Source organism: Tasmannia lanceolata, unplaced genomic scaffold (assembly GCF_043159265.1).
Source record: "Tasmannia lanceolata isolate RefF3 unplaced genomic scaffold, GAP_Taslan_0.1 ptg000023l, whole genome shotgun sequence".
In the NCBI taxonomy this organism is placed as follows: domain Eukaryota; kingdom Viridiplantae; phylum Streptophyta; class Magnoliopsida; order Canellales; family Winteraceae; genus Tasmannia; species Tasmannia lanceolata.
In genome coordinates, this window is record NW_027518700.1 from 28,630,024 (window position 1) to 28,647,531 (window position 17,508).

Genomic DNA, 17,508 nt, shown 5'->3' on the forward strand with positions numbered 1-17,508 from the left:
ATTATCTTTACCATATCTCTATCTAGACTTTTAAGATATGTCTTCATATGGATCACCCATGATCCATAATCCGATCCATCGCAAATAGGTAGTCTAGATCCCATCTTTTAAGTTGCCAAAAATTTGATCTTTTAACTCTTAATCGATTATGGTCTTAATCAAGAGCCCAAGCTTTGATACCAATTGAAATCCGAGGAGTGACTCGGTTTGGCAACCTAGAGGGGGGGGTGAATAAGATGTTTATAAAACCTTTGCCTTTTAAAAACATTTCCTAAAATTTCACCCAAGACTTATCCCTTGTTTAATTAAGTTTGAAATAGTTGAACTTAAACAATATTACAAATTAATAGAAGTTCAAAACCCCTGTTAAACAATAAACTTAATGATGAGATTTAGTGGCCCAATTAGCAATGTAAAGATATTCAAGTTGAAAACAATGCTAACTCACTCAATTCTAATTATGTAAGGCAATGCATAAATAATAGAGTGAGAGAGGGAGTGAGAGATAGAGAAATACCAACACAAGTAACACAAAGATTTATAGTTGTTCGGCAAACAGCCTACTCCACTCTTCTCAAGGTCGCACTTGAGAATTTTCACGATTGAGACCTCCACGACACCCGGGTCCGAAGCTTTTACAACCCAAGGGAATTAAATGAGGATGCCCTTGCCACCTTTATAATGTCTCTCCTACATGGCCGAGAACTAAGCCTTTCTCCTAAGGGAATTAACACCGGATGCCCTTGCCAACTTTCTTGTCTCTCCTACACCGTCAAGATTTAAGCGCTTTTCAAAGAAGAAGATAAAAGCTTTGCCTCTATGTAGACTACAATTCAAGTTGAAACGCCAAGGATGCTCTCAAACATAAACAAGTTTAAGCCTAACCAATCTCAAATGAATTTTCCCAAAATAAGGCACAATGAAGGATTGGTGAGAGATTAACCCAAAAATGATTCACAAATGAATTTCTAAGGTTTATTTGAGTTGGACCATGTTCATCAACTTTTTTTAGACCATTTAAATGGGTATATATGAAATCTCAACTCAATATGACCGTTTCAGGGGCAAAATAGTCATTTTCGGGTCAAACAGTCAACTAGCCATTGTAGCCACAACGGATATATTTTTTGAGTTCATAGTGTTCTCGAATTTCAGAGAAATTTCTCAGAGTTACGAGAAATAACTCGGTGTTCCGAGAAAACAGCCAGATAGCGGAATTTCACTCCCTGGACCATTTCTCGGAGCTCCGAGAAAATGGACAGAGTATGAAATTATACTCCTGGACCATTTCTCGGAGTTCCGAGCTCGGAGCTTCGAGAAGCCTATGAATCAGCATAATTTCCTGTTTTAGTTGCTTATTTTCTTTGGGCTTTTGGAACTCAATTTAATCAAGTTAAATGGAATGCCATGAGGGTCCAAATATGTGAGGACATCATATGGTCATTCATTAATCCAATTAGGCTCTAAGGGTGTGTTGTAGTCTCTTCGAAAAATATTATTTTTCACTAGTTTTAGGGGATTAAACAATGTGCCTTGACAAGAGAAAATGCAAGAGAGATAGGAATACATTCTACCCTTTCTGTCACTCTCTTGAACTCTTCTCTTGAGCTGGGATCTTCTATGGTTGAGCTTCCATGCTTGATATCTTCAAGTTGTGGTACAAGCTCCTTGGTCTGTTGCATTGGTTCTTGATTCTCCAGTTTTGGCCTTTATGATCTTCTCTGTATGTTTAATGGTTTCAGATGATTGTTGAGCTTTTCCTTGGTAGATCCTCCAAGGTGTGGTTTGTCCAAGTATGCTCTAGCTCCTTTGCCCATTGGTTGGTTCATCTTCAAGCATAGGCCAACAGGGTGTGTGCTAATATGATTTGACTTGTGTAGGACCTGTCTAAAATACAACACTCAAGGCAAATGATTAGTCCATAAATGACTAATCAATTTGCATTTGTTAATCATGATGATTGAATGAACCAATGGGGAACCCTTGGGATTATAGAAACTTCTAGAATACCCCCATACTTGATCTTTATTATCCCATTCTAAGTTGTGAAATTTGACATATATCTTAATTGATGAATCCTCCTTTATATTTTTCACACCTTTCTCTCCATAGATTATATTCTAATGTCATCTTAATTATAAAAGAGTTTGAATCAAAATTTTGGTAGAAAATTGGACAATTATATGGTTCCACCTTTTATTCCACTTTTCCATTATTCCTAAGAATTGAACTCAATTATTCCTCTACTGCCGTTGGCGTGAATGACATGCAGGGCTTGCACCAGACACCCAAGTTACGAAGCAGTGCTGGAATTACGTTTGCATATATCTTTAGAAAATAATGTAGTATGAGTTCAACCTTTTCATTGATCCGTGCAATGTCTTGACCTCTTAAGCCTTCTAGATGACCCATGTAAGAAGCTTTTTGTCAATTACTCTCAAAATAGATAGCTTTAAGGAACTAGGTGTAGAACACCCCTCAGACTTACTTGCTCGAGTAAAAAAGGCTACAAGTCAAGATTAGATCTAAAAGTAATTTCCTTTTTTTCTTTTTTCTTAACGAGCCATTGAAGACTAGATTTTTTTTCTTTTCAACCTTTCTTTCCTTTTTCACTTTACCATATAAGAGCCAACATTCTAATCTTATTTCTTAATCAAATATTTTATAAAGAAGGTTGAAATTCTAATGATAGGCCCAAGTATTCTTATTGGCAACTTAGGAGGAGGGAGATTAGGTTTTTATAAAAATAAAATTTAACCTTTTGAGAGCTTTTTAACCCAATTAAAGATTAAGAGATCAAAAAACAATTTAAGCAACTAAGTTAAATCTAAAGTGCAAATTCAAATAAAAGAGCAAGACACAAGAAGGAGTGCACCCGAGATTTAAAGTGGTTCGGTCCTCATACACGAGGCCTACTCCACTCCATCAACCAAACACATTGATGGCTTCACTATGTTGATCTTCTTAACCTTGGCGAAGACCGAAGCCAATTACAATGTACAAATGCTTTAACCTTGGTGACAATCCTCACCACGGAGAGAGGGCTTCGCTTCTCCGAACACTCGCCCAAATACACAGTTTATCAAGAAAGAAAGAACAAAGAAAAATCCCTTCACAAGGGGTTATAATCTTGAAGAAGATGTACAAAAGAGAGCCTATTATCCAAATCCTAAATCTAGAGGATGAGAAGTGAAATCCAAGTAGTGACTTGGTTTGGCAACCTAGAGGGGGGGTGAATAGGATGTTTATAAAACTTTTACCTTTTGAAAACTTTCACTAAAATTTCACCCAAGACTTATCCCTTGTTTAATTAAGTTTGAAATAGTTGAACTTAAACAATATTACAAATTAATATAAGTTCAAAAACCCTTGTTAATTAGCAAACTTAATTAGGTGATTTATAGCCTAGTTAGCAAGGTACCAATATTCAATCAAAACCAAAATGTTAATTACTCACTCAATTCCAAATATGTAAGAATGCAAGCACAAATAAATAAGAAAGTGAGAGGGAGAGAAAGATAGAGAAATACCAACACAAGTGACACAAAGATTTATAGTGGTTCGGCAAACGGCCTACTCCACTCTAATCAAGGTCGCACTTGAGGATTTCCACTATTGAGACCTCCACGACGCCCGGCTCCGAGGCTTTTACACTCCAAGGGAATTAGATAAGGATGCCCTTCCACCTTTACAATGACTCTCCTTCTCCGCCGAGTTCTAAGCGCTTTCTCCCAAGGGAATTAAACACGGATGCCCTTGCCACCGATCGAATAAAGAAGAAGATAAAAGCTTTGCCTCTATGTAGGCTACAATGCAAGTTGAAGCTCCAAGGATGCTCTCAAGAATAAACAAGTTTAAGCCTAAACCAATCTCAAAAGATTTTCTCAAATCAAGGCACAAAGAGTTTGGTTGGTGAGAGAATTTAACCAAAAATAGTTCACAAATGATTTTCTATGGTTTGTTGAAGTTGGACAATGTTCCTCTCTTGTTTTAGACCCATTAGATGGGTATATATGGTGTCCCAACTCCATGTGACCGTTTGGGGGGCAAAACAGTCAAAACTGGGTCAAAAATTCAACTAACCGTTGGACAACAACAGCTATATTTTTTTGAATTCATAGTGTTCTCGGAGTTCCGAGACAAATTCTCGGAGTTCCGAGCAAAATTCTCGGAGTTCCGAGAATCCAAACAGAGCCTTTATTTTTAGAACCTGGACCATTTCTCGGAGCTCCGAGAATGGTCTCGGACTTCCGAGCTCGGAGCTCCGAGAATAATTCTCGCAGTTCCGAGCCTGGATTTCCAGCAAACAGTGTTTCATTTGAAAAATTCATATCTCCCTCATTTCTCGTCAGATTTCGATGTTCTTATACTCTACGGATATGAGAAAAATGAGAGCTATCTGTTAAAAATATTTTCAAAAATATTTGAAAATGTTTTAAATAAGTTTTGATAGGATTTAGTTGCTGGTCCAGGTTGTTGCTTCGGAACTCTGTTTTGTTCTTTCTTGTGTTGAATGCCATATGGGTCCCAACATGTTGGTACACCACCATGGCCATTCACTTATCCATTTAAGTCCTTAAAGGGTGTGTCAGTCTCTTTGAAAAACATATTTTAGGGGTTTTAAGATGTGCCTTGATAAGAGAAAACACAAGAGAGATAGGTGATACAATCTACCATTTTTACCACTCTCTTGAATGAACTCTTGAGGTAGCCATTGCTTGATCTTCTCTTTGAGTGCATGGCTTGCTTTGGGATCTTCAAGGTTGAGCTTCTTTGCTTGACAGCTTCAAAGGATGATGCCACCATTTGGTTCAAGCTCATTTGCAAGTTGTTGATCCACAAGCTTTGGCCTTCATTGATCTTCCTTTGCTTGTTCAATGCTTTGAGATGGTTGATGATGAGCTTCTCCTTGGTACTTCCAAGGTGTGATTGGTCCAAGTATGTTCCAAGCTCCTTTGCCATTGTGTTTGGTTCATCTTCAAGCATAGGCCAACAAGGTGCGTGCTAGTATGATTTGACTCTTGTGTAGGACCTGTCTAAAGCACAACACTCAAGGCAAATGATCAGTCCATAAACAACTAATCAATTTGTGTTTATTAATCATCAAAACAAGATGATTGAATGTACCCATGGGGAACCCTTGGGCTTACAAGAAGCATAAACAAGCTTGATTCACTCTTAGGATGTTCCAATAAGGTTTTAGAGTGTTAGGATTGATAGTTGTGAAGTTTAGTACACACACATATATAGAAAAACCAAAATATGACCGTTTGAGGGCATAGTCGTAATTCTGTGGAAAACCCCAACGGATATAATTTTTCACTCGACATAATGTTCTCGGAGTTCCGAGAGACTTTCTCGGAGTTCCAAGAATTTCTCTCGGAGTTTCAGCAATACAAACAAAAGTTGAAAAATAGTTACTGGACCATTTCTCGAAGCTCCGAGAACTGTCTCGGAGTTTCGAGCTCGGAGCTCCGAGAAATTCTCTCGGAGTTCCGAGAAGCCTATTTCTAGCAGGTTTTCAAGTTTGAAATGCTGATTTGTTTTGGGCTTCGAGGGTTTCCAATTCTATACTTAGATGGGATTGTTATGAGGGTTCCAAAGTGTTGGAACTCCACAAGTACAATCACTTTAACATGTTAGTCCATTTAGGGGTGTGTGATTACTTCATTTATGCTTCTCAAAACCTAAACTAGGATTGGATCTTTACAATCTAAAAGACTTCAAGGAGAATGATCTTCACTTGCATTGCTTCAAGTCTTCTTGCTTCTTGGATCGCCAATGACTTTGGCCTTCCGAATGTGGTCCAATTATAACTTCTTGGCCTCAATCCAAGCAACCTTGATATAGAACAATCATGATCTACAACTTAAGACAATCAAACACATTAGTGATATAAAATCACTTGAGTTTGTAATCATCAAAAGAAGATGGGAATGCCAAGGTGGGAACCATTGGGCTTACAATCTCCCCCTTTTTTATGATGACAAGCACAAGAGATTTTCCAATAAAATCAAGCATATTTTTCTTACTCTAGATTTCCCCCCCTTTGTCATCAACAAAAAGATGGGTAAAAAAAATCAAGAGATAAAAATTTTCAATTTTAAGCTCCCCCTTTTTCAACGAAAAAATCAAATATTGAACTCCCCCTATTTGGGATACTAATTCAACACAAGAGGGGATTTTAAAAACCATAATTGAATGATATTCAAATTTAAGTGCAAGCCCCTAATCTAAACAAAATATGAATAGAATCGTGTGGGGGATTTGGGATCCCAAGCTTTCTTGGTTCCACCACAATCCCTAATCTTAGATGCACATTGTAATTGATAGTGACCATAAATTCCACAATAATGGCATCTAACATGAGGGTTAGATAGACTAGTCTTATTATAAAACTCATGCTTAGGTCTATTACTAGCTTGCTTCAGGATTATGTCAATGATTTTATCACCATTTAAAAATCCATGAAGACATAATCTTAATCTTTCATTTTCATTATGAAGATGGGTTATTTGATTCATAAAATCATTATTATCATCTTCATAACATTTGGAAGAGCTTGCCACATTTTGGAATCTAACTAATTGGCAAGTTTTCTCATCCAAACTACTCTTAAGGGTTTCAGTCTCAAGTTTAAGATTTTCAATTTGTACTTGAGCTAGAGATTTGGAAGAAGTGATTCTTTTTTCAAAATATCAAGTTCATTTTCTAATTTGGAAATAGATTTCTTAAGAACTTTATTTTTTAAAATTTAGGAATGCGAAGTATTACACAATTCATCATAAGATATGTTTCCACTTTCACTACTAGATGAACTATGAGAAGGGTTTGAATTTACCTCATCTTCATGGGGTGAGTGCCATAAAGCATAAATCATCTTTATTTGTTTCCTTTTCACTTGAGCTCTTGCTTGAAGCGCTTGAAGCATCCCACGCGGCTACAAGACCTTTGTTCTTCTTCCAATCGTTCTTCTTTCCCTTGTACTTCGAGGATGAAGACTTCAGAAGAGGACACTCCGGGCTTTTATGTTCCGTCTTCTTACAATTGTAGCATCTTATTCCACCCTCTATGTCACTTTCTTTTTCTTCTTTCTTCTTCTTTTTATCTTTCTTATGCTTCTTTCTCCATAAGCTTTTGAATTTGCTTAATGCTTCTTCTTTATCACTATCCGCTTCACTTGAGGAAGATGAGTCCGCCTTGGAGGCTTTGAGTGCTAGAGACCTACTCTCTTTTTCTTTTGGCTTCTTCTCCTCTTGTCGGCTAGTAAGGAGCATCTCATGAGTGATAAGAGATCCTAAAAGCTCCTCCATAGTGAGCTTAGAGAGATCCTTTGATTCTTGTACGGCGGTAACCTTTGGATCCCAATGTGGAGGAAGTGACCTAAGCAACTTACCCACAAGCTCATCATTAGGATAAGATTTACCAAGATTAGCTAATTCATTTGTAATCTTAGAAAATTGGGTAAACATTTCGGAAATACTTTCATTTAAATTCATTCTAAACATTTCATATTTGCTCTTTAATAAGTTTACTTTGGAATCCTTGACTTAAGATGTTCCCTCATGGGTAATGACAAGGGTATCTCAAATAACCTTGGCAGAATAAAAAAGAGCTACCATATTAAACTCCTCCGTACATAAGGCACAAAATAAAGAATTAATAGATTTGTAATTCAAGTTTGCTTGCCTTTTTCTCAACAACATTGCATTCTTAAATGGCTTGGAAGGCAAAGTGTATCCATTGTTAACAATATGCCAAAGCTCCACATTTATTGAAAGAAGATAGATGCGCATCCTTGTCTTCCAATGTCCATAGTTGGACCAATCAAAGAAAGGAGGTCTAGTTGTGGAATGGCCTTCCGAAAGTCTGGTTCCAATGTTTGCCATTTCACAAATAGAAAAGTTGCCAACGATCTTTCCCTTGCTAGATTTAGAAAAATCTTACCAAAGTTCAAAAAATCTTTTCTAAGAGCCAAGGCTCTGATACCAAGTGAAATTCCAATGATAGGCCCAAGTATTCTTATTTGCAACCTTAGGAGGAGGGAGATTAGGTTTTTATAAAAATAAAATTTAACCTTTTGAGAACTTTTTAACCCAATTAAAGATTAAGAGATCAAAAAACAATTTAAGCAACTAAGTTAAATCTAAAGTGCAAATTCAAATAAAAGAGCAAGAGACAAGGAGTACACCCGAGATTTAAAGTGGTTCGGTCCTCATACACGATGACTACTCCAATCCACCAACCAAACACGTTGATGGCTTCAATATGTTGATCTTCTTAACCTTGGCGAAGACCGGTGCCAATTACAATGTCCAAATGCTTTAACCTTGATGGCAATCCTCACCACGGAGAGAGGGCTTCACTTCCCCGAACAATCGCCCAAATACATGGTTTATCAAGAAAGAAAGAACAAAGAAAAATCCCTTCACAAGGGTTACAATCTTGAAGAAGATGTACAAAAAAGAGCCTATGATCCAAATCTTAAATCTAGAGGATGAGAGGCGTAAACAAGCTTAATTCACTCTTAGGATGTTCCAATAAGGTTTTAGAGTGTTAGGATTGATAGTTGTGAAGTTTAGAACACACATTTATAGAAAAACCCAAATATGACCGTTTGAGGGCATAGTCGTAATTCTGTAGAAAACCCCAACGGATATAATTTTTCACTCGACATAGTGTTCTCGGAGTTCCGAGAGACTTTCTTTGAGTTTCGAGAATTTCTCTCGGAGTTCTGGGAATACAAACAGAAGTTGGAAAATAGTTGCTGGACCATTTCTCGGAGCTCCGAGAACTTTCTCGGAGTTCCGAGAAGCCTATTTCCAGCACCTTTTCAATTTTGAAATGCTAATTTGTTTTGGGCTTCAAGGGTTCCCAATTCTATACTTAGAAGGGATTGTTATGAGAGTTCCAAAGTGTTGGAACACCACAAGGACAATCACTTAAACATGTTAGTCCATTTAGGGGTGTGTGATTACTTCATTTATGCTTCTCAAAACCTAAACTAGGATTGGATCTTTACAATCTAAAAGACTTCCAAGGAGAATGATCTTCACTTGCATTGCTTCAAGTCTTCTTGCTTCTTGGATCGCCAATGACTTTGGCCTTCCGAATGTGGTCCAACTAGAGCTTCTTAGCCTCAATCCAAGCAACCTTGATATAGAACAATCATGATCTACAACTTAAGACAATCAAACACATTAGTGATATAAAATCACTTGAGTTTGGAATCATCAAAAGAAGATGGGAATGCCAAGGTGGAAACCATTGGACTTACAATTACAAAAGAAATCAAACCTATAAGTAGAAAGTGTTCTTTGTTATTCTCTCAAATTCTAAAATTAAAATATAGACTAGTGAAATCCCATTAGGCAACCCAAGAGGGGTGTGAGTTGGGTTTCTTTTAAAAAACTTATTCTCTTCAAAAACTCTTTACCAAAATTACCCTAGTTTTAACTTTTCTCAATCAAGTTAGTTTGATTAATTAACCTTAATAGTAATTATGTGAACTTTATTCCTTAGTTGATTTTATAACTCGATTATAATGATGAGAGGCTTAATTAGCAAGAGATGAATATGTAATTTCAACTTAGGTGCTAATCACTCACTCAAGCAAGGATATGAATATTAAAGCACCTACAAGAGAGAGTAAGAGAGATGTGTACCAATCACCAATCAAGAGAAGGAGGTAGAGAGACAAGAGACTTTGACACAAGGGCTTTTATAGTGGTTCGGTCTTAAACCCAAGACCTACTCCACTCTTCTCAAGTTTGCTCTCCTTGAGGTATCCACTATCTTCCAAGGAACTTAAATACGGCGTTCCTTTCGCCTTGTACAATCCGAGCGTCCAAGCTCCAAGGGTCTTAAATACGGCGCCCTTTGTTGCCAATTACAATGAAGAGAAGAAGATGTTTCTGACTTGCCTCTAGGTAGGGTAATACAAAGTAAAGCTCACAATGCACTCTCAAAGATGATTACAAGTAATGCCTAAACCAATCTCAAATGAATTTATCAAACCAAGGCACAAGAGGTTGGTGAGGGAAAATTAACCTAAAAATAATTGCAAGTAGTTTTCTAGGGTTCTTTAGAGTTGGAACATGTTCATCATCTTGGTTTGAAGCCATACAATGGGTATATATAGAGTTGCAACATAATATGACCATTTTGGGGGTATTTCGGTCATATTCGGGTAAAAAAATAACTAGCCATTGTAGCCACAACGGCTACATTTTTTGTGTTCCAGGTTATTTTCTCGGAGCTTTAAGAAATGTCTCGGAGTTCCGAGAAAATTCTCAGAATTCCGAGACTGGTTTTCCAATTAATCTGCTTCCAACTTGTAAAATTCATGTCTCCCTCATTTCTCGTTGGATTTTGACGTTCTTGTACTCTACGGATATGCGACAAATGAGAGCTATCTGTTAAAATATTTAAAAATGTTTTAAATAAGTTTTGATAGGATTTAGTTGCTGGTCTAGGTTGTTTCTTCGGAACTCTGTTTTGTTCAATGTTGTGTTGAATGCCATATGGGTTCCAACATGTTGGTACACCCCCATGGCCATTCACTTATCCATATAAGTCCTTAAAGGGTGTGTTAGTCTCTTTGAAAAACATATTTTTAGCGGTTTAATATGTGCCTTGATAAAGAGAAAACACAAGAGAGAAAGGAGATACATACTACCATTCTAAGTACTCTCTTGAGGTAGCCATTGCTTGATCTTCTCTTTGAGGGCATGGCTTGCTTTGGGATCTTCAAGGTTGAGCTTCTTTGCTTGACACCTTCCAAGGATGATGCCACAATTTGATTCAAGCTCCTTTGCAAGTTGTTGATCCACAAGCTTTGGCCTTCATTGATCTTGCTTTGTTTGTTCAATGCTCTGAGATGGTTGATGTTGAGCTTCTCCTTGGTTGACCCTCCAAGGCATGATTGATCCAAGTATGCTCCAGCTACTTTGACATGTGTTTGGTTCATCTTCAAGCATAGGCCATCAATGGTGTGTGTGTTGGTGCTATCATGGATTAACCTGTGAATATTCTGTCCATAACACAACACTCAAGACAAACAATTAGTCCATAAAAGACTAATCAATTTGTCTTTGTTAATCATCAAAACAAGATGATTGAATGACCCCATGGGTAACCGTTGGGCTAACAGTCTCCCCCTTTTTTATGATGACACACCAAATTGATTAGAGAGGTGGGAGGATTCTCTTATGAGGATTAACAAACAATATAATCATAACAACTCCCCCTCAACATATGCATAAGATAAATTTAACAAGTTTTAGCATACATGCATATGGATTATGGACAATCTAATCAATTTCATACCTCTCCCCCCTTTTGGCATAACCAAAATGGAATGATACACAATTACGCACAATATCAATGCATAAAAAATTTTCAATCAAACTAGATGCTCCCCCTAGGTTCTTATCATGAATACAAGATAAACAATGCATAACATACATGACAAGAGCACAACAACATAGAAACAAGATATCAAATATACATTTAGTCTATGTTGGGAAAATTCAAAGAGAATTGACATTTTAGCACAATTTTTGGTGTGATAATATATAAAACATGAAAAACATTCATATACACCCAAAACTCAATCAAACATGAATAATATGGCATTATAAGGCTTATAATATACTTATCTTGAAGGAAATAATCAAAATTTGAAGTTTAGCATGATAAGCCCCCAATTATTTGAATTCCTATTAGAATCTTATCATGAGGTCATGTGTAGTTATAGACTCATCATGATAAGCAAGAATAGATATAATGAAAGTTAAGAACTCCCCATTTTGAATTGTCATGCATATGGTTAACTTTTAGCACATTTCATGACATGACAGTGAGGTATATCATGGGTACATGAGTGAAAAGGTAAAAGCACACATAATAACTACTCAACTTCATAGAAATTAGGATGAGCAAGTGTAATATACTTCTATTAATGAGGATCAACAATGATATTAAGGTTTTAGCACAAAATTCAAAAGGTTGATCATGAAACCCCCTTTTTTCCATTTTTTTAAAGATATGCAAGTTAAAGAACAAATATGTGGAGAATATTAAAATGGACAATGCACACAAGTCATTCTGGTCCATATGATTCTAAATATAACATTAGTAAGCTCTCCTCCTTTGTCTTTGTCATTGGCCTTAGGTGAAACCTATATTGCAAGGCATGACATGACAAAATAGGCCAAAGGTATGAAAGTGAATACATGGCCAACAAAGAAACTTATCATGATTATATATACTAAATAACTTTAGAAACACATGATAAGGATGTCTAATCATAGAAATTAAGATAAACAACTCTAAGAAAGATCCTATGAAAGAGATTCTAGGGAATACACAAGGTAGACCACTAGAATGAAAACTTATCCTTGGAATGACAATTACCACATATTGATATCAAAATTATACAAAATGAAATCAAATAGATGATCCAAGGTAAGCCTAATAGGATATGACCTTAAAATCTAGGCTATGGGCTTACTTGTCTTATACTCAAAATACACATACAAGCACAAGACAATGCCAAACAACCCATATGGAGCAACAATGCTCCAAGTGAATAAGCTTATCATATGAGGAATGATATACATATTTAGAATCATATGATAAGATATAAAGGACAAGATTAACTTTAAAGCTCCCCCTTTGAGAAAAAATCATGCAATGCATGAATCCAAAGGGTTGTCCTTTCATATAGACTCCAAGAGATTTTCGATAGATTTTTCAAAGGATACGAAGTTAGACTCAACCCTTGGGCTACGAAGACACTCTACTCTCTAAGTGTCGGTTTATCATGAATAAAATTATAGCCATAGTCTAGCTCATCATGATAAACAACTATAGCACAAAAGATTTTCAATTTTTGTGTCATGCTCCCCTAAGTGTGATATTATTTCTATAAGTTCAATTTTTTGCTTCCCTTAAGTATATATCATATATACTAGATAGGAAGATCACACAACAACATATACATATCCATGTTTGAGATGATGGCACATGGCCATATGATTAAGTGTTTTAATTAGATGAAGGTACCGTCTCCATCTTAGGAACTAAGAAGGCTAAGGGTACCAATTGAGTAGCTTTTAAAGTTAAGGTTTGACATCTATACATGCGGGTGCCACACAAAACAAGGGGTGATAACTATAGAATATATATATATATATATATATATATATATATATATATATATATGAGAAAACTGTTGGTGAGCTTAAGCACACGAAACCTATGGTGCGCTTAAGCTCCCCAATTACATGGGGGCCCACTTTGTTAGGTGATCCAAAGCATTCATTTTAAAGGCCTTATGATAGATAGGGGGTGTACCAAAAATAAGCTCCATAGGATCATCCTAACCCCTTCATTTGTGGAGGACAAAAATGGGCAGATTTGTGTCTGTCCATTTTTGTCCTCCACAAATGGAGGGGTTAGGATGATCCTATGGAGCTGATTTTTGGTACACCGCCTATCCATGTAAGGGTCTTTAAAATGAATGCTTTGGATCACCTAACAAAGTGGGCCCCCATGTGATTGGGGCGCTTAAGCTTACCAAAAGTTTGGTGAGCTTAAGCGCACCAACAGTTTCCTCATATATATATATATATATATATATATATATGAATACCAATAAGACTCAATTCTATAGAACTTAGACATAGAGGATGGACTATAAGTTCTAATGTCTAAGAGAGACATCCATGGCTCAAGAAGGTGAGACTAAACATCATGAGAGAGATATGATGCATATCAAAGCATCCATGGATAGTCCATAATGTTTGGACAAGATAATCATGACAAATGATGTGCAAGGTCCAAACATCTACATCCTACATCCACAACCACCCATGTAATGACAAGGCATTAAGCACAAAGTGCTTAATCCTATAGGAAAACTAAAATGTGTGGGAGACACATGTTCCCATCACAAAGTATAGGGTATCAACCACCAAGGTGAAATATGCCCAAATAAGATACTAGATTCACAAGATGTTTTTAAGTGAACAAACTACCTTGGACACATGCATTCCAAAAAGGATTTTCAAGACTATATGAATTATTTATATTACTTGTAAAGAGCAAGATTCACATTAGTCATGAAAAAATATCCAATTAAAATCTTTGGAAATACATATGCTTACAACTCATCAAAGACTTTACATGTAATGATAACCATTTAGGTATAATAGAAAAGTCTAGTGATAGTGTAAAGGATAACTAGGTACATAGAGATTTTCAAATACATTTTCTCACCTAGGGCATAAAAAGTTGTCTAAGAAAGGAATTGAAATAATTTTTCTAGACATGATATTTAAGCATATAATTTTGCTAAAAGAAATAAATAAATCAATTCAAGTATATACTAATCTAGCAGATGCCATTTTTATCCAAATTAAAGTTCAAATATGAAAGATATACTCTTATGGGTTTAACTTGAACTCATGGGTAATGAAGATGTTGATATTCATGTAAGATCAATCATGGTTTTCATATTAAGTGCTCTATTGTGGTTTTACATGTGGATGACTACTAAGTGCAAAAGGATCTAAGTCTTAGTGAATGCACTTAGAGTAGTATATATCACCCAAAAATAATTTCAAGTAGTTTTCTAGGGTTCTTTAGAGTTGGAACATGTTCATCATCTTGGTTTGAACCCATACAATGAGTATATATAGAGTCCCAACATAATATGACCGTTTTGGGGGTATTTCGGTCATTTTTGGGTCAAAAAATAACTAGCAGTTGTAGCCACAACGATTTCATTTTTTGTGTTCCAGGTTGTTTTCTCGTAGTTCCGAGAAATGTCTCTGAGTTCCAAGAAAATTCTCAGAATTCCAAGACTGGTTTTCCACCAATCTACTTCCAACTTGTAAAATTCATATCTCCTTCATTTCTCGTCGGATTTTAACATTCTTGTACTCTACGGATATGAGGAAAATGAGAGCTATCTGTTAAAAGTATTTGAAAATATTTTAAATAATTTTTGATATGATTTAGTTGCTGGTCCAGGTTGTTTCTTCGGAACTCTGTTCTGTTCAATGTTGTGCTGAATGCCATATGGGTCCCAACATGTTGGTACACCACCATAGCCATTCACTTATCCATTTAAGTCCTTAAAGGGTGTGTTAGTCTCTTTGAAAAATATATTTTTAGGGGTTTAATATGTGCCTTGATCAAGAAAAAACACAAGAGAGAAAGGAGATACATACTACCATTCTAAGTACTCTCGTGAATGAACTCTTGAGGTAGCCATTGCTTGATCTTATCTTTGAGTGCATGGCTTGCTTTGGGATCTTCAAGGTTGAGCTTCTTTGCTTGACATCTTCCAAGGATGATACCAAAAATTGATTCAAGCTCCTTTGCAAGTTGTTGATCCACAAGCTTTGGCCTTCATTGATCTTACTTTGTTTGTTCCATGCTCTGAGCTGGTTGATATTGAGCTTCTCCTTGGTTGACCCTCCAAGGCATGATTGATCCAAGTATGCTCCAGCTACTTTGACATGTGTTTGGTTCATCTTCAAACGTAGGCCATCAATGGTGTGTGTGTTGGTGCTATCATGGATTAACCTGTGAATTTTCTGTCCATAGCACAATACTCAAGGCAAACAATTAGTCCATAAAAGACTAATCAATTTGTGTTTGTTAATCATCAAAACAAGGCGATTGAATGAACCCATGGGTAACCCTTGGGCTAACAACTAATTTTCTTTCTTAAAACGGGATAACTAGATTTTTCCAAAAAATCTAGTTATTTCTTTCTTTTGTAAAGATACTAAAAACAAAGAAAAAGGAAATATTATACTTTAAACCATAAAAAGAAACTCGTAACTAAGCTTTCCAAAAATAGACTACCCCCCATACTTAAACATGCAGTGTCCTCAATGCATGCAGAAATAGGAACAAGGACAATAAAGAGAAGAGAGAGGCGTACCTTTTTCTCTTAAGAAATATTCAAATAAAGAGGCTCATGGAGATCCATGACCTCTTCCAAGTTTGATGATGGCAATTCAACAAAAAGGTTTCAATCTTTGTCCATTCACTTTAAATGTCTCATCATTATTTGGATTTAAAACTTCAATTGCACCATGGGAGAAAACTTTGTTCACCAAATATGGACCATCCCAATGGGATCTTAACTTACCTGGAAAGATGTGCAATCTTGAATTGTATAGAAGAACTTTTTCACCTTCTTGAAATATTTTCCTCAAAATATGCTTGTCATGAAAGGCTTTTGTCTTCTCTTTGTAGATTTTTGCATTCTCGTAAGCATCGTTACGTAACTCCTCCAATTCTGCAAGTTGAAGTCTTCTATGATTACCTGCATCAGACAAATCAAAATTTTCTTTCTTAATAGCCCAAAAAGATTTATGTTGTAATTCAACAGGGAGATGACAAGATTTTCCATTCACAAGGTGGTATGGAGACTGACCAAGATCAGTTTTGAATGTCGTCCTATGAGCCCACAAGGCATGCACTAATCTAATGGACCAATCCTTGCGATTTGGGTTAACTGCCTTCTCTAAAATTTGCTTAATTTGCCTCTTCGAAACCACCACTTGGCCACTCGTTTGGGGATGATAAGGGGTAGCTAACTTATGAGTGTCCCATATTTCTTCATAAGAGCTTCAAAATGTCTATTGCAAAAGTGCTTACCCCTATCATTAATGATGACACAAGGTATACCAAAGCGCGAAAAGATGTTTTCTTTTAAAAACTTGACCACCAACTTGTGGTCATTGGATTTGCAAGCAATGGCTACAATCCATTTGGACACATAATCTACTCGTAACAAAATATACAAGTTCCCAAAAGAGTTGGAAAAAAGGCTCATAAAATTAATACCCTACACATCAAAGATTTCTACCACTAAGATCGAGTTGAGGGGCATCATGTTCCTCTGTGTAACTCTACCTAACGTCTGATAAGACCTACAAGTTTTACAAAATCCCTAAAAAGAGTCGGCCAATAGAAACCACATTGCAACACTTTGTTGGCAGTTTTCTTTGCACTAAAATGACCACCACATGCTTGATCATGGCAAAAGGATAGAATCGATTGTTGCTCATGATCGGGCACACATTGTTGGATAATTTGATCCGAACAAGTTTTGAACAAATAAGGGTCATCCCAAAAGAAATACTTTACCTATGAGTGAAATAGGTATTTGTCTTGGGTGGACCAACGATCCGGTTTCGCACATGTAACCAAATAATTAACAATATCCGCATACCAAGGCTCACTAGAAATAGCAAACAATTTCTCAACCGAAAAATTCTCATTAATAAGCCTTCATCATCCTTTGCATTAGGAAATATAGACAAGTGATTGCAACCAAGTTCTCCATACATTTCTTATCTCTAATTTTCAAATCAAATTCTTGAAGTAAAACCCACCTAATGAGGCGAGCTTTTGCATCTTTCTTTCTAACAAGATACTTAATTACCGAATGATCCGTAAAAATTATCACATGTGATCCAG